This window comes from Dasypus novemcinctus, chromosome 25 (assembly GCF_030445035.2).
Source record: "Dasypus novemcinctus isolate mDasNov1 chromosome 25, mDasNov1.1.hap2, whole genome shotgun sequence".
In the NCBI taxonomy this organism is placed as follows: domain Eukaryota; kingdom Metazoa; phylum Chordata; class Mammalia; order Cingulata; family Dasypodidae; genus Dasypus; species Dasypus novemcinctus.
In genome coordinates this window covers 38960356-38979566 of record NC_080697.1, presented here as the reverse complement: position 1 = coordinate 38979566, position 19211 = coordinate 38960356, and the positions used below count along the sequence as shown (strand labels likewise).

Genomic DNA, 19211 nt, shown 5'->3' with positions numbered 1-19211 from the left:
GTCTGACTAACTTGGTTTTTAATATTAGCTCAGCCACTTTTTATACCCTGTGACCTTGGAGAAGTTATGTTGTCTGACCGTGCTTAACTTTCCTCTGGGCTTTATTCTAGAGCTCATTCATATGGTTGTTGTGAGGATTCCATGAGAGTCTGGACTCACAAAGAGAACTCAGTAAATCAAAGGACGCTCGGGCTTGGCGGGGCCCCAGGTAGGGGCCGCACATCACGGATCCCACCCCCGCGGGCCTTACGTGCGCTCTGGAAGCTCTGTTGGCCGGTCTTCCGCGGCCGTTGCCCTTGGAGGGTGAGGACAGCGGTTTCCAATTTTGAATTTTTCTGGACCATCAGCTTGTGAGGGCAGGGACACTGCTACCTTGTTTGCCCCCGTACCCCCAGAACCAAGCACGAAACTTGGTAGGTGCTTACTGACATGCATATGGAATGAATGCTTCTGAAGTGAAATCAGAATGGGAAGGCTCTCATGCTGTTGGAAACTAGAAAATTTTTCTGGTAGAATGGCTAGGCTGGAAGCCTAGAGTTGGCAAGTTCTGGTGACAGAGAAGAGGCCGCCAAGGTGAGTAAGCATGGTTTCAGAGCAGAAGACTGTTTTGTTCTTGAGAAGAAGGTACAAGCAAAGAAGAGACTGGCATTCAAGACTTTTTCTCCAATATTTTATTACCCCATAGGAGAAGATGAAATGTACTGCTTGTTGACGTGAAAGGAGGATGGATTCTAGAGCAGGATTTTTCAGCCGCAGTTACTTAAGGAATGTCAACCACATGTAAAACAGAGGAGAGCCCTAGAAAGAAAGAAACAAGAACAAAAACAGTGGAAGGGTAATTTAAATAGTGCAACAAAAATCTCACAGTTATTGCAGTAATTCATAATTGCCCCAACTGTCAACAGTGTATCAGGAGTGGGCTATTACTGGCTTGCTCTGTCGCTAATACGGGTTAACAGATAAAGAGAGTCCTTGGTGTTTATCCCTCAACAAGGCATGTAAGGCTAGGACTGCAAAAGGGTTAGAATTGGATATGAGTTTTCTAGTATACTGCGATTTTTAAAATAATTCAATCATCTCCAAAATGTGGTATGTTATCAATGATTAGTTAGAAATTATTTGTGAGAGACCTCATAAAGGATTGCACATGCCATTATACATTGGGCATATGTAACTTAAAAAATAATACACATTGGGGTGCACGCTCAAGAAATTGAATGGATAAGACTTCTCTATGAGATAAGTTTAGAGGCCTGTGTTGTAGAATATAAAAGAGATAATGTAAGGGACAATGCATGAAGAGCTAGAGAGATTGGTTCCAATCTTGTTGAGCCACCAATTAAGCTATGCAATATTATGTTACTAGAGTTATCTCTCTGGTTCTGTTTTTTTCATGCATGAATTGTGACTGAACTAGAGTGATCTTATTTGAGGGTCCTTTCAGCTCTAACAAATTATACCACTAGTTACTACTTATTTTCACTCAGTGCCAATTTGTACACCTTGGTATATAAACTCATGCTTGCAGGGACCAGCAGGTAACGTAAATGAGGGGCAAGGCAGAATGAGGACCTGTGACCTGTGGAAAGTATTGGCAAGCCCCAGCTAGAGACATTCACGTGCAAACATTTTCAAAAACTCAGTGCTCCAAACTGAGTGGCCATGGGGAAGCAGAAAGGACTTCATTTTGTTTTCTTTGGGGGTTGGTGTGTGGTTTGTGAATGCTCTGGTTGCTTTGATCCAAGAGCAAACTATTGTGCTGAATTTTAAAATGGGGGAGAGCAGTTTTTAAAAAAATGATATGTATGTATGTATATATATATATATATATATATATACACACACACACACATATATATTGCTTTTTCAGTTGAGAGACTTCTTTAACTGGAAAAATATAAACTATTAAAGCATGAATATGGTTAATAGCACATTTCAGGAATCTGGAATGCATGTTTTCACCTAAACTAGTGATTTCCAAAAATACCAAGCATCAAAGTCACATGAACAAAAATACAGATTTCTGGGTCCCATTCCCAAAATACTGATTCAGTGTGCTTGGAGTGAATCCCAGAATCTGTATTTTTAGCAGATGTATCCAGTTGATTCTAAGACTTTTGAGCCAACTTCTGAGACCCGTAGTCCAAAATCAGTGAAAGAACAGATTTGTAGAAAAATCATCCTCTCTGGACCAAGAAGTAAGATAGCTGTTGACTAAACACACTTCTTGTTTTGCCACCTGTATACCTTTGGTCAGACTTGATTCAAGAAATGTTTGTTGAGTGCTCCGAGGTGCCTGTTACTCAGAGAGGAAAAGCTCCCTCCAGGGGGTTCACAGCAAGACGAGGAGAGCAAGAAGCCAATATGAAATTGGTGCTCTGTGCAGCAAGGGCTATGACTGCGGTGAATGCTGGGTTGTAGTCAGCCCAGGGTGGGTGACAGCAAAGGCTGGAGGAGGTGCTTTCTAAGTCCTCAAGTCTACCTGGAAGAAGGACGGAGGTTGGGATTTCTAGGCAGCACCACTCCAGGCAGTTGTGGAACAAGGAACATGCTCCAGAAACGCTAAGTCCCTTTGTTCTCCCTGGAGCCATGGGGTGAGGGGAGTAGCCCTGTGCATTGTGGGTGATAAGTAACTACATGCTGTTTGCATCCTTAGTTTTGTTCCAACACTGGACATTTGTGTTGAGTCACTGCCTTTTTTTTTTTTTTTAGGAGGTACTGGGTACTGAACCCTGGACCTCGTACATAGGAAACAGGCACTCAACCACTGAGCTACAGCTGCTCCTCTGTGAGAGTTGGCTTCTTTGTTTGGTCACTGTTTTTAATCATTCTGCCTCTCACTGTTGTGTTTCTTGCCTGCTCCCCACCATCATACCTCAGGTTTGTATTTCATGGATGCATTCTGAAAGTTGGTGTAAATCAAATCATGTTAAAATCACAACTTGATTTTCCCATTGCTTGCTGAGTGAGTGACATTGCAGTGAAAAGGGAAAAGTAGAGAAATAAATAAAATAGAAGACCCTATAGGTCTTGTGAATAATGAGCAATTCTGAATATTTGCATAATTCTGATGCTGACTTAACCTTTCAGTCCATTTTCTCATCTGAAAAGTAGGGCACTAGCAGTGACATGCACCATGTCATTGATATTGTGGGTCAGAAGCAATAAAAAATGTTAGCAGGTTTCAAATAAAAGCCAAGTATTAATGCCTCTCAATCTTTGTGCTTGGATCTTTATCCACCTGTAAAATAGGGTACATATGCCTTGAACTGGTATTAAAATTGGCAGACCATGGTATGGAATCCTGGAACTGGGCACTAAAGAAAAAGGAAGGAAAAAAAGAAGTCCAGTTTGGAACAAACAATGGGTTACATGCTTTAACATATAAAAACGACAGAGGATGGAGATATTTTGCAATAATTGGCAAAGAATAAAACAAAAAGGACATTTTCCATGTAACTGTAGAGAGCACATTAAAAAAGAAGAAGAAAAAAAGGTGGCCACAGGGTGAGGTAAATGAAATTATTACCTCCCAAATACAACAGATATGGAAGACTTCTCAGAATTGGAATGTCAATACAGATAGATATAAGGGTAGCAGGGAGATAGTGATTTATCATGCCAATGAGATACACTTTGACAGTGAAGAGTAGTGTTTATAGCTTCAGATAAGAAACAGGGGAATGGAAGACCAGAGTGCAGTTACAATAGGAGGCTTGTGTCCATTGACTTGGATTAGGCAGGAGAAACGATTGTGACTTAAGAACCACAGAGCCCACTCTTCATCTTGAAGTCCAAGGTAACAGGAAAATCTTATCAAGTAGAAAGCATGAGAGAATTTGGCATACACAGGAGACACAGTTCATCCCTGATACACACAAGTCCAGATCAGGTACAAAATTGAGGACTTGATGTATTGTCACAAGTGCTTCCCTTCTTGGAACCACTGCCTGTAGAAGTTATACTTGGTCCAGACAGTGGCCTTGGAGAGAAGCAAACAGGATACGGCAAAGAATTATCAGAAGCCATGGAAGCATCTTAGAACCATTTCCCTAGTCAAATTCCACTTATGGAATGATTCTCTTAAGGCAACTTGATTAGAAGGTAAGACCAGAGACATTGCCATTAGAATAAGGGAAAGGATGAGTAAGGGTGCTTCCCCTCTAAACGTGTGAAACGTTTCCTATGTGAGCTAGTCAGTGCTATGAAAGTATTTCTAAGTGCATTTTGGACGAACTCAAACAGTTTAAGGAACACTGTTTGACTGACCTTTGGTAAATCCCAAACTCCTTCACCTGGCCTTCAAACCCTCCATTACCTGGTCCTAAACCATTTTCCTGAAAGTTCTCATTCTACGACAGTGGTCTCCATTCCTTGCACATAAAATTTCCTGACTCTTACCCCTTTTTCTTTGTACACTATTGAATAGTGGATGCTATTGGGTAAAAAAGACTGGCTTGGGAAAAATAATAGAAAATCCTGATAGAACTTTAACTGTGTATGAGGCACTATTCTTAATGTTTTTATATTAAATGATTTATTTATTCTTTACAGCAACCAGATGAAGTAGGGATTGTCCTCATTTTGCAGATGAAGACTAAATTCTTCACTGAAGGTCCACGGTGAGGAAATGGCAGGGCTGGGGTTTGGACAGAGGCAGCCTAGTTTCCGTGGATTGGCTTCTCCTCTGTCTAGATGTCATTTTGTGAAATTGGAATAGAAATAGTCCTTTGATTTTATATTACAGAGATTTGGACACTGCAAGTTTCTAAATGCCATCTTTTTCATGAGGCTATCTGCACTGGCAACTGTGATTATATTTTCAACATCTGTTTCCCCTTCTCTGGGTAATTCCAACCTGACACCCCACTCCTCCTCTCTGCACATCTCCAGGGCTTAACATTATCAGTATAACACCATCCCCTTGCTAGGGTTATTGGTCAGAGATGGACAGATAGCCTGATTCAGGCAAGGGAAAGAAACTTTTCATTTGTTTCTTTGGGGGAGGAGCTGGGGATTGAACCTAGGACCTCGTATGTGGGAAGCTGGAGCTCAGCCACTGAGCCACAGCAGCTCCCCTGAGTTTTTTTTTTGTTTGTTTTGCTTGTTGTTTGTTTTTGTTTTTTTTTTCAGATAACCCCGGAAACTGAACCCAGGACCTCCCATGTGGGAGGTGGGCGCTCAACCACTTGAGCTCCCCTGTGTAAAATTTTGCAGCCTGAAATGGCTACAACCCTTTGACCATCAGAGAGGAGGCTAGATTGAAGCTAAACCTGATACCACGGGGGGACAAAGCAGAGAAACCAAATACTTGTTGACATTGTTAAGCCTCCAAATCAAACAAACCTGAAGCCCATTGTACCTCTAGACACCTCAGTTGTGTGAGTCTATAAGTCCTGTTTGTTGGTTCAGCCAGTTTGGGTTGGGTTTGCTCTTGGAAACATTCTAACAGTTACTTTCCAGATCACTTCAACCTTGGTGATTTCTCTTTTTTAGAGCATTATTAATTAGTATACGACTAATTGGACACAGTCATATCTTTTCATTATCTCTTACAGTGTTATTTTCTATTGTATATTTCATATCAGATTTATGCTTATTTCTTTATCTAAATGGTAAATTGAGATCTTTGCTATCTTACAGAAATCTGTAATGATAGTTTCTTTTTAAATGTAAGAATGAAGTTGAAGACAACATAATTTGCTGTATCTAAACAAATCTAGAGTAGCAGTTATAAAGGGGTAGCTTTGATGTGTGCAGTTTTGGAATCTGGGTAATGCTAGTGTGACCAAAAGTCCTGATTTGTCTGGGACTGAGGGGTATACCAGGACATGGGACTTACAGGCAAACTGGGACAGGTTGGTTGCCATAGGTGGTAGGTGGTACCTAACTATATTGTTCAGTACAACCATAAGGACTTGACTCAAGATGAAAAATCAGCAGTTACAACAGAATCTTAAAGTTAGAAATGCAGTCTTAGGCTATCCAGAGTTGTCTTTAGTCATAGGTATATCAGGAACAGTAAGAGCTGCAATATATTGACCACTTTCTATATGCCATGGTTTTTATATAAAACCTTTTGAACTTTCCCCATCTTTGCAAAACAGGCACTACTTAATTTTACAGAGGAAGTTGAATTGCCTGAACTGCCCAAGGCACACAGATAATTTAGTGGCAGAACCAGTATCCAAAACTACTGCTTTCCAGTTCTATAGCTTTTCTGCTGTTCACTATGCCACACTTATATTCCTTGTGCTCTAGCTAATGTCATTATATTACTTCCTTCTCAAAACTTTTAGTGGCTGGTGTATTTTGTTTTGTTTTTTGTTGTTTTTGGGGTGTTTTTTTTTTTTTTTTGCATTTGCATCTTTAGGTTCTTAGTAAGTATTTGTGTAATGAATAAACAAACTGAGAAATACATTTCCCCCCTCTTATTTACATAGAAGCAAATTCCTTGGGAAAGGAGGGTTTGAGGTTTGTTTTGTACCTGGGAGGTACTGCTGTTGAGTGATTTACCTAACTGCTTAAGGATGAGTGCCTGTAAGTCTGGGGGACTATCATGCTGCAACAACGACTGCCCTCAGCTCTTTGTTTTATAGCAAGGGTCAACCTAAAACTTATACAGCACATTTGGGGAACCCAAATTTGATCCTCATTCCCATTTCCAATCCCGAAATACCCTAATGACTTTTTACTACCTCCAACCAGTTCCATCCTTGAAAATTGCAAACTGTAAAACACTTTAATTGTGAGAGAATTATTGAGTCATATTAGAAATTGAATACAAAGAAAATGCTAATATTTTTAGTAGTTTAGATTTGTGTTTTTTCTTTCTTCTGAGAGATAAGGTTTCAAATAGGTTAAGAAAACAATTAGAGCTCTTTTTTCAGTGATGGATTGTAGTTCTATTAGCTTTGGTGTTTTTTCTTTTTTTATTATTTTTGTTATTATTGGTTATTTTTTCTTTTAGTTTGTATAGGCCTCTAATGTTCTAGATTAAAGATATTGTGTAATGACTCTTATTACTATATTTAATGCACTTTTATTTTAGTTAATATTTTAAAAACAAAATATGTAAAAACCATTAATATCATTTCCTGGATGGAGAAATATTAACATATTAACATAGCCATAAATTTACTGTGTCAGAGATAGAATATTACTTTTGAATACATAATGTAGGTAAATAATGAGGTAAGAAAACATGATGGTTTACAATAGAAAAATAAAAATATTCACGGTTGCCCACATAATTTTATTTGAATTTTTCTAATTATTCCATGAAAAAAAGTCATAAGAAATGGCAGACAATAAACATTGAGTAATGACTTAATGTTGAATGTGTCTCCTGTTATTTTTGAAAACTTGGCTTTCCCATTAGCAAGATTCAAAGAATGCTAATAAAATATTTACTAGCTATTACTTTTCTTGACCTATTAGTGGAGTTCACTAATGGATTCAGGCTTCCTATGCAGAAAGTTACATATTTCTTTAACATCTAAACCAGTATTTCTCATAGAGGGTATATATAATATACTCTGAACTATAAGCTCATGTAAATTCTAAGGTCACACTTGGTGCCGTACTGTAGGCATTGTAATGTAGCAAATATTATGATTGGTCAGGGGCCTTCCTTGCAGACACTAGAAATCAACTCTTGTTAATATAAAAGAAAACAATTTTTTTTTTTAAACAGAATATTTAGGAAAGGTGCAGGACATGGTTTGAAAACAGGGAGGAACATGAAAGGCAAAGAAGCAGACAGTACCAGGCCCAAAAAGTTATGCCACAAACCAGTCCAACGAGGACCCCCTTGTGGCTTTGGCAGAATACCATTTATCACAGCTTGTGCCCTCTGCCAGTACTGGGTATGGGATACTCTACTGTCACTGCATTGTGACTCGTCCAGAAATGCAATATCGCTGCCACCAATCACCACTACAGAATTCCTCTACAATCCTGACTTTTTGAATCATGAACTTCTGATTCAAAGTTCCAAATAAGTGCTTCCTTTGGCTGTGAACCTGGTCTTTATTAGTTTCTGTAGTGAGAAGCAGGCTTTACCCCCAATCCCCCACTCTCCAGCTGGGCATTTCCAAACTGTAGGAAGAAGATTTTGATGCTGGGAGAAAAAAGACAAATAGATAAATATCTCTCTCTATATATACATACACATAATTACATATATATGTATATGTTTACAATATATGAATTATGCTATCATTTGCCAGGTTTTTGTATCAGTACCATTATATTGGTAAAAAGAATTTGGTAGTGCTTCTTTCTGTATCGTCTAGAATGTTTAGCATCATCAAATGTCTATGAAACCATTTATTATTTAAGGTGGCTTTAAGGGAGAGAAATAGAATAAAAACATATTTATTCTGATATCTTTTATATACATTCATTATAGACAATTTTGGAGTCTAAGAAATCGTAAGATAGAAAACAAAAAATATAGATTCCCTTTTGGGAACAACCACTATTAAATAAGGATATATTTCTTCTTTTTCTCTCTCTGACCACTTATCACACACACACACACGTATAATAGTTTTTTCAAGTATTCACTACACACAGAATGTTAAATATAATTTATCATTCCTTGCATTTATTCACCTAGGATCACAGAGGAAGCATTTTGACATTTTTTTTTTCACAAGCAGGTCTTTTTTGTTTTATCCTTTTCCTCCATCAGATTCTACCAGAATGATTTTTGTGTTGTTAATCCCAGGGTATCAGTATCTACTAGACCTAGAAGACAACTTTATTCCAGCATCAATGACAGTAGAAGTTCCTTTAGCTTATTCTTATACTTTCTGTTCTTGACTCACGTGCATTTCGTTCAATGAATAATTGACCAATAATTAACTTACTTGTATTGTTAACAAAATCAGGAGGAATACAGCAATGAAAATGACTGATAGAATTTACTATTTGTGATGGTTTGAAGCTCTCTTAAAACTAATCCATTCCTGTGGGTGTGAGCCTATTGTAAGTAGGACCTTTTGATGAGTTTACTTCAATTAAGACATGATCCTGGGTGGGTCTCAGTCTTTCTAGATTAAAGAAAAAAAGCCATGGAAATATGAAGCTGAAGAAACAAAACTCAGAAGAAAAGAGAGAGACCAGCAGATGCCGCCATGTGTTTTGCCATGTGATAGGAGCCCAGGATGCTGACGGTGGGTCTTAGGGAAGAAAGCATTGCCAGATTTGGACATTTTTCTCAGCCTTGTAACTACAAGCCTGTAAACTAATAGATTTTCATTGTTAAAAACCAACCTATTTTCTGGTATCTGCTTGAACATCTTTTAGCAAACTAAAACAAAACATTTATTTGGAAGACAGGTTTTAATTATGCAACTCCCCAAAATAATTTTTTTTTTTTTACCTTTATGGTAAGAATGCCCAAGGAGGAGTTCAGGTGTAGCTAGAATTTATCACAGGAGAGCCTGACTCAATTTAGGAGTCTAGGAAGTTTTCCTGGGGTTGAAATTCACACTGCATTTGTGGAAATATGTTTTAAGTACAATTTCTGCTCCCTGATAAGATCCTTTGCATCTCTGATTCTCTGTTGTCTCATCTGTAAAGAAGAGATATTGCAAAGAGTGCCATTTGATGAGTTTGTGCTTCTACCTTGGAAAAAGGCTGCTTGGACACAGGAGCTGTAGCCATTCATTTCTACACGGTGAACCCTGAACACTGAGTCAAAGATTTACAATCCGCTTTCTTGAGATATGGTCCTTAGCCATACATCAGTATGTGCAAAATTTATATACCAGGGATCTCACTTTTGCAAACACACAAATAATTGCTACTTGACTTCTGGGCAAAAAGGTGTGTTTTTTTTTTTGGTGTTCCTAAGGATGGAAGAGCTTATAAATAACAAAGCAAAGTGAAAGCTGTTCTGTATTATTAATTGTGTTCTCTAATGCATCACTTATTGGGAAGTTCCTTTTACAGCCTCAACTATTGGATTGCAACCAAGAACATGGAATAAGGAGCCTTATATTCTCTACTCCTCAAACTTACCAAAGCCTCTGACTAGTTTAAAAAGATAGTACAAGGCTGTCTCTCATTAACCTGATTTATAGATGACTTCTTTAGAGTCCATTAAGAACTACTTACTCTAATCTTAGAAAAATCTAATAACCTTAGTTGTCAAGTTTTAAAGTTTATGGCAGTTTAGTTCATTCATCAACAAGTTTTTATTGTGTACCTCTATATGACAGCTCTGCACTAGGTTCTGAGAAATAGCAGTAAACAGAAAAATTTCTTCTTCTCATGGAATTAGTAGAGGAGATCCTAAATAACAAATAAATGCATAGCAACTGGTAAATAAAATTAAAGTGGGGCAGGGAGGCAGAGAGTCTTTGTGCAAGGAGGTTGCACTTTGCTGTAGAATAGTCAGGGAAGACCCCTGTGCCAAGGTGGCATCAGAGCAGAGGCTTGAATGGAGGGAGGGTGACCTCAATGAGGACACTTGGTGAAAGAACCAGGGAGAAGGAACAGTGTGTGCAAAGACCCTGAGGTGAATGTGTACTTGGTATATGTGAGGAATAGCAAAGACAGCACTGTAGACTAGAAGCAACAAATTAGGAGATTGGAAGTGTCTATTGAGGGAGACACTCAAATGACAGCAAAAAATAGCACTGTCTGTGGATTTTATACCTCCATTTATAAAAGACTCTAGTAAGAGGATTAAGACTCACTCTGGGCTATGCCTTACTGGGGCAATCTAATCAAAAGGCCCTTAACTGATATAATCTAATTAAAGACTTCATAATAGGTTCAATTTAAGAACATAATATTCTGTCATCCACACAAAAGACTCAGACCAACACAATATCTATATCCATATCAATATTCATGTATCAAAGGAGGTAATGAAGCAGAAGAGGAATTATAGGCAACATGTGCACATATGTACAAATATGGATTGCAGAAAATCAAGATTTGTATTGGTAAAGTAACCAATAGAAATATAAACCTCATTTCCAAAATTATCTTAGTAAATATTCCAAAAAATATTTAGAACCCATCTGAACATCTTCATGTGTGCTAAATGCTGATACAGTCAAGGAATCATGGTCCTTTCCCTGAGGTTGCTCATAGTCTGGTAGAAGACACACTTATGTCAGATGCTATGGTGTACAGTGCATTTCTTATGTTATTTTACCACAAAGTAACAAAAGGCTAGAATTAGCATCCCTCTTTTAAGACACTCAGAGAGGTCTAGGCACTTTAGTCCTGGATAGCACAGATTGTAGGTGTGAGAGCTGGGAATCAAACCGAAAATTTCTCTTAGCAAATCCTGTGCACATTACCTTACTTTCAGCTTGTGACATTGCAGGGTTATATGTTAAGAGGCTGCACTTTGCTGGGGTCACTGGTGCTGTCGCTGATCTTACTGTCACATCTGACCATCTCCTCATTGTTCTACTTAGTTCCATTTCTTATTCCCAAGAGAGTCTGGCTATGGACTTCCTCTTTCCTAACCAGGGGACTGAAGTTATCCCTCTGGGTTGGGTTAAGATTAGGTCTAAAACTAGGCGGCAGCTCCAGGTGATGAAAAGGGAAAAAAACTGAAGAGCAAATTTTCTCATTTTTCTACTAATAACTGTTTTACATGGATAAGATACACATATGAAAAGATTTTAAGCACTGTACAGATAATACTATTATAGAATAGGCAGTCTGAGTGTTTACTATCTAAAGCTTTATTTGCGTTAACTTTGGCATGCCTCCCAGTATGGTATATTGAGCTGTGTACCTCTTTTTCCCCAATCCCACAGAAAAGATAGTAAACAGGTAGGTAGGGGAAGACATCCATGCTTGTACGACACTTTGTCAGAGTCTCTGTCACAGTTTTAGAAAATCAAAAAAGGAAATATTGAGGGATTAAGCAGCGTGGAGAAAGCTACACCTCAGCACTCGCACAAGAGAAACCTGCTTTGCAAGCACCTCCTTGCTAACCATTGAACTAAGATTTCCCTGTGAACAGTTTCTCAGATTGGAAAAGTTTAAAAAATCTATGCTGAGATGAGGTATGTATGAATGATAACCAACTAGTTATGCTTGTCATATCCAGGAACTGGTTTAAGGCAACTCACACCAGTGTCAGAAATTTACCTTTTCTGCCACTTGCAATGCATTTTTCTCCAAAAGATATTGTCTATCAAAAATGACAGCTGAAATTGTCTAAGGGAACAATTTGTATAGACTGTAGAGATGAAAGGAAGGCACTGAAGTGAGATGGAGGTAACTGAATGGGGGATCGTATTACTGCCTACCTCAGGAATGTGGCCAGTGTAGTATATGAAAAACTTGTCATCCTCAAGAGAAGCAGCATCTGTACCATAAATAAATCATTTTACAAACTGAAAACGAGATAACAGGAACAGCATTTCTATGCTGTTACCTGAACTGGCATTGATAGATGTTTTTTCCTTATGGAAATGATGACAGCCAAATTTTAGAGCAAAAATATTCTTATTTATAAGTTTATTTCAAACTTTCATTGTTTCCTAAAATGTTTGGTGAGGTGAAAATGAGACTCAGATTCTTTTGGATGTTAATTTTCAAATTTGTAGCATAAAATTGCCAAGAAAAAGGCTTTGAAGTCAGGCTTTCTAAATATTTTTTCTACTCTGGGAAGTTAACTGAATCAGGATGAATTAGGTTTTGCTGTGCTGAGAAATTTAAAAAAAAAAAAGTCCCAACTTATCAATGGTTGAAAAAGAAAAAAAATCCACCAAAGATTTATTTCCTGCTCTCACCACAAGTCTATTACAGTCAGCTGGGCCACTATTCTACGTCATCACTCTAGGCCCAAAGCCAATATTTAAAAAATTTTCTGGCTATTATGGCAGAGGGAAAGAGTTCTAGCAATTAAGTGCTCTTGCCTAGAAATTACCTATGTTATCTCTTCTTACAAGTCATGGGCTAAAATTAGTCAAATGGGCTTCACACTAGCACAGTGGGTCCAAGAGGTACAATTTTACTCAGATCAAAGGTCAAAGGCTACAAATATTTACTGAAAAGCATTGATGATTAATGTATTAGTTTAGGTAATTTCTGTTTCATAAAGTAAAAAGTTGTGTTTAATACCCAAATCATTTACTACTAATAAGCAGGGAAGATTATAGAGGCTTCTCACTTTTATGCAAACATTGTAATTTGCTCTCTTCTATAACTGAACACAACATCAAGCTCCTATACTGCCTAGTAGCAGAAACTCATTATTAGACATTTAGGGTCAAACAGATGTTTAGGGTTGTGTATAAATTATAGTGAAGGGATTAGCTTTGGTGGTGAAGGTATACAGATTCCTTAGTAATCTAAATCTGACCATGGGAGCATTTTCTGAGATGAGTTACACTTGCCTGGGGTACTGAGCTCTGTCCTGTTGGCAATCCTTGGAATGCAGTACCCCTGATCTAGCCCATGTGTTCTCAGTTGCATGTAAAGGAAAGAAATTTGACTTCTCCCATGAATTGATAGGGCGTGCTCCAGGGTGCTGGAGGTTATGTCAACCCTCTGCCCAGACACCATTTCTACTCTAATGTGCTGATATGACAGAGCAGAATTAAGCAACTTGGTAGCTTTCAAACTCAACTGGTTGCCTGGATTTGGGGTGGGGTGGGCCTCTTGGCAGTGGAGGCCTACAATATTTTCAGGCATTCATACAAATCCAGGCTTTACACTGAAAAGTCAAGAATTACTTGGTTGTGTTTCTTTGCACTTTTTTTTTTTTAAACGACTCTACTATAAAGACAGTGAAAGTTAAGTTCTAAGTTGAATGGTAACAGATGGTGGAGTCAAAAGAGAATGCACCGCTGCATTGGTTAATACTTTAAAATATTCTCAGGGCACACTTATGTGGAAAGGTCCAATGAAATGTGGAATCTCAATAATAGTTTTCCCAATGTGACAACTGCAAAATCTTAGATTCCAAAAGCCCTAGGAGCAAATCCTTATTCAGCCATTTACCAACTACTTAGATTAGGCAAAATATTTCAACTGCCTGAGTTTATCTTCCTTGATAATTTTAGATATAGACTTGACATAAAATAGATACTTAATAAACATTAGTTGTTACTGATAATAGGAAGGCCTTCTAGTGATCCATTGCTCTGCTGGAGAAGTATAAGAAATCCAATCAATCTATGCTTTACAAATGAAATGTAACAAATTAATTCATGGCAATCACTGGCCACAAAGTGTTTCTGTGTTTGTATAAACATATAAACAGAAGAACTTAAAAATCACTGGCATGATATGAAATCTGGGATTTGCTTCAAAATAATCTAGTGATGAGCAATCAATAAAGCAAGAGTAGCCATGAATCTGATTTCTGAAGTTGGCTTATGGGAACATGGGGTTCTTTGGACTCTACTTTGGCATTTGTGTGAAATAGTCTACCACAATTATTTTTTACCCCAGTCCACATAACATATTTGAAGCCATGTAGAGACATGGTGATTTTTAATTTATGGATATATTGAATCAACTGGTTTTTATAAAATGTCACCCTTTTAATTATTCCCGACTACCTATTGTGAATTCTCATGGAGGTTATATAGTATTGGAAGAACCCAACAAGGAAAAAAAGTATTGAAGGTTGACTTCATTACCTAAAACTTATGGCAAGTTTCACTCTAAAGTAAGTTATTAGTTTTTTATTTAAGTCTGATGAATATTATTGCATATTGAGTACTTATTATAGACTAGTCATTCTATAAGTTGTATATGTATTTCATATACCTTAAAGGTATTTAAACTAGCTAGCGAAAACGTTGAACCCATGTCTTTTGGCCCTGCAATGCTTGATCTGTCACTGTGCATCCCCATTTGGCCAATACAGCTGTTCATGAAATATCTAGAAGGCATTCTGAAATGAGAATCTCTGAATGATATCATCAAATTAGGTCAATGTTGAGAGTGACATCTTAAAATCATTTTTATGAGCTGTGTGTTATGGGGAAAGTATGGTGTCCGACTGGCCTTAGTGTTTGCTTTAAATGCTGCCAGGCCTGGGAGTAACATCAGTTGGAGTTGCTTGGGGCTCATGAGAACTTCCTTCCCATTTGATTAAGAAGGTACTTGTGCCCTAGGCCCTAGGCTGGGCCCAGCCTGAGGGGCCTTGGCAGCAAAGAGCTCCATGCTGGGGTCTTTCACCTGCCACCTCAACCCTTAGGGATTCCTGCAGAGACCACTCAACCCTAAATTAAGAGGACAGCAAGCAGGCTTCCTGCTGATCCTCTATGGTCAACCTTTTTGCCCTTTTGGAGGGAATGCTAACCCTTGGACTTTGTACCTCTGAAACTGCATTTATCACTTGTGTTTATGTGTTTATACAACTGCTTACATTGATCCCTGGGTTCATGTCCCTTCTGTTTAAACTGCTTTTTGGAGGCCATGGACCTGTCTCATTAATCTCAGTAGCCCTGGCACCTCACACTAGGCCTATCAGATAGTTGGCACTCAGCAAATGTTTGTTGCATTGAATCAATATATTTCATCCCTTTTGTTAAGTCACTTTGGGTGATTTATCTAAACCATCTGTAGTCACATAGGTCCTAGCCCCAAAAGTTATTACAAATGGTGCCCACTTTTTTCTTTTTAAGCAATGCTGTTGACTCCGTGGTTATGTGTGCAAATATGTGGGGAAATGTATAATATTTCCTGGGGTCTGCTCCTGTTCAACCACTGTAATCTTAGGCCATCCCTTAACTCTACTGGGCCTTAACCTCCTTATCTGTGGTTATTTGTGGTATAGTGATTAATAGGTAGGGCTCTGGGCCTAAGAAGATCAATCTAAGTTTGAATCCCCACAGAATAATTTACTGCTCTTGAGCAAGTTATTTAACCTCCTTCTGCCTTAGTTTTCTTATCTGTGAAAAGGGAATAATAGTCCCTATCTCCATAGGTTCTTATGAGGATTCAAGGAGATAATGAATGCAAAGTGCTAGCCCAATGCCTGGTTCATAGTGAACTCTTCACCAGTACTTGTTAGTCTTCCAGCACTAATCTCAGCACTGATTGTGATCCTTGAACAGGAGGATGATAGGGTAAGTGTAAAAGACTTTTAAAAGGAAAAAAGTGTTCATCTCTATGAAAAGATTTGTACCCATGGTTTCCATTCTTGCTTCATTTTATGGTACTTCAGTGGTCAAGATGATACTAGGCCTTTCTGTACTAAAAGAATAAAATGGTCTAAATACTCTGCCAGCCTGATTTAAAAAAAATGTTAAAAGAGTGTTCCTGTGATTTGGGGAGAAAATGAATCGTTTGCTGTATTTTTACTGCCTACCCCCACCCCCCATTTTATCAGTGTCTTTTGCACTGATGGCAATTGTTAAATTATGAAATCTTACAAATCACTTTCTCCCTGGGAGTCCTCTTTCCTTTCATTTTTGTAACAGGTCTCCTCCTCTAGTATTCCAGAGAAGTCTTGCCTTAGTTGTAAGGCACAGTCAGATCAGTTAAAGAATACAGAAATGTAAAGCAACAATTTAGGAAAAAGAAAAAAAGAATTATAAATCTGTACAATGCCAAGGGAAATCTAGGGCAATAGAACCACACTGCAAGCAAGGAAGCCGTAATTAGGTATTTAATCCTCTTTTGTGAAAAGCTCTACAGCATTATGCACAATCAGCAGTGATTATGGTTGGAGTTTTGCTGAAGGTACCCTGATGGATCAGCAACAATCATTAACTAAGTCCTTTTCTCATTTTTTTTTTCCTAAGAGACCTCAGAAGGATGGGAGAGAGGCAGTCTTAGAACAATAAAATGGCTTTAGAGGAGGAAAGGACTTCCTGAAGGAGAAGAAAAGTGACTTCTCCAGATCTTATGTGGGGCTGTGGCAGAGCTAAGATTAGAAGCCTTTGCCAACATGTAGCCTTGGGCATTTTCTCCAACTCTTGCAGGCATTCTAAAATGGAAAACTGGGTCAGAGGCATTTGAATTGACCTAGGGGACCCCTGCATCTCCTAAGCCTTCATCGCTTTGTCATGGTTTTCAGAATTAGTGAAGGAGCATGCATAAGAAAGCAGAGGGCATGGGGCAGGGAACTGATCTCTTACTCCCTGCAAAACACCAACTAATCTTGTAGAAGACTTAAGAATTACAGGTGCTCCTGAACATATTACCATCTTAAAATATCTAAAAGGGACTTTTAAATATGTATCACGAAGAAGGTCTGTAAATTGAATTTCTGTATCTTTCATCACGAATAAGAAGCAAAGGGAAAAAGCTTTGGCCAACTCTAGGACTGTCTCTGTGACCTTGGAAAAGTAACTTAACTTGTCACATTCTGCCCATTATTTTCGCTGTCATAGTGAGAATAATAACAGGTTGTTTTGTGATTCAAATAAAAGAATATTTTGGAATATTTTCTAACCAATTAAAAGCTATATAAACAAAGAGTATATTATTCCTTACAGCTAAGCTAATTTGCAGTGCTTTGCTGTCCTTACAGAAGTGCCACTTGTTAATTGCAGCAAATTAAAAAACATACCATAGCATAAAGGAGCATATTAAAACTCAACACGTAATTTCACAATCCAGAGTTAACTATTGTAAATACATTTTTTTAAATCCTAGGAGTGCATTAAAATGAATTTGGTATTAAGATAATACCTGGCATTTTCATTATTTTGAATCCAAGATATTTGAAATTGTCTTAGAATTTACTTCATGCCAGGCACTGTTGTAGTACTTTACATATACTAAATCAGGTATTACTCACAGAAACTTTATGACCTAGGTACTGTTATTATCTGTGGCATTTAAAAATGAGTAAACTGAGGCACAGAGATGTTAACTAACTTAGACAAGATTGCTTAGCTGGTGAGTAATACAGGAGAGGTTCAAACCCAGGCGTTCTGGAACCAGAGTATGCACTATTAACCATTAAAACTACAGTGCCTCATTTCTTTGGACGAAGGGAGTGAAGTTTTTGGTTGGAGAAATGTTTTTTGTAACGGGTATTAACAGATTTAGTAATGGATTAGTCTCAATATTTTAATTGTTCCTGTTGGACTAGCACTGTACTGAATGCTTTACATTAACATGCATAATATTTAGCATGAAATGTCGATCTCAGTAAGTGGTTTTCAGGTTAAATTAAAACTCTTGTCCAAGAAAGACCCAGCACATACTAAAAAGCCCTGCTTACCTACCACTAAATTACATGTTTAAGCCCCAGCTTATGCCTTGCATTACTCTTTTATGTCTTTCCTGTCACTCTAGGCTACAGCTATCTCTCTCTTCTCTAAACTCTTAGCACATACTCTCCACACCTTCTAGGATTCATTTCAAAAAATGTTACTGAAGTAATGAACACACATAGGATATAAAGAAAATAGACCTAAAATTTATATTACAACACTCAGTGGTTTTCCCATTTGTCTCCAAAATATTCTTTATAGTCTGCAAAGTAATATCTGTTCCTGAATATGTCTTTTAGGCCTCCTTTAAATCACAACAGTTCCTCTTCTCATGACTCTATTGCAGAAGAGAACAGGCTAGCTGTTCTGTAGAATGTTCTAGATTATTATTGTTTACCTTTATCCTTTTTTCCCTGTATAGTCTATAAATTGTTACTTATGTCTAACTAAGGGCTTGATTAGATTCAAGTTAAACATTTTGGGGAAGAATGCCCTATAGTTTTATTCTCTTATACAATTATTATGTTATTTTCAATCTTCTGTTAGTAATTATATATGATGACCTTTATAAGATCGGATGTGGTTTGGAATTTGCATCATGATTCTCTTCTTCTTTTTTTTTTTTAAGATTTATTTTATTTATTTTTCTCCCTAACCCCCACCGGTGTTTGCTCTGTGTCCATTCACTGTGTGTTATTCTGGGTCTGCTTGCGTTATCCGGCAGCCCTGGGAAACTGCATCTCTTTTTTTGTTGTGTTGCATCTCTTCATTGTTGTGTCATCTTGCTGCGTCAGCTCTCTGTGTGTGTAGTGCCACTCCTGGGCAGCCTGCACTTTTTTCATGCGGGGCAGCTCTCCTTCTCCTAACAGGGTGCACTCTTTGTTCGTGGGGCATCCCTATGCAGAGGCACCACTGTGAGGCACAGCACTCCTTGCGTGTGGCAGCACTGCACGTGAGCCAGCTCACCACATGGGTCAGGAGGCCCTGGGGATTGAACCCTGGACCCTCCAGATGGTAGATGGATGCTCTATCAGTTGA

The 19211-nt window shown here is 38.1% G+C and overlaps 1 non-coding gene across 4 annotated transcripts in view; it reads left to right on the top strand.

The window, feature by feature from the left end:
• Positions 1-19211, top strand: part of LOC101445216 (SRY-box transcription factor 11) — a 129338-nt gene that overhangs the window by 9807 nt on the left and 100320 nt on the right. Inside the window, exons 4-6 of one of the 4 annotated variants that reach the window (XR_011647480.1) lie at positions 4555-4622; positions 5134-5381; positions 9055-9182. The exons of 1 other annotated variant lie outside the window; for it this stretch is intronic. This is a non-coding gene — a transcript (SRY-box transcription factor 11). Of the gene's footprint in view, positions 1-4554; positions 4623-5133; positions 7331-9054; positions 9183-15931; positions 16074-19211 lie in introns of those variants that run through there. 2 more of the 4 variants (XR_009183469.2, XR_011647479.1) reach the window with 2 other exon arrangements.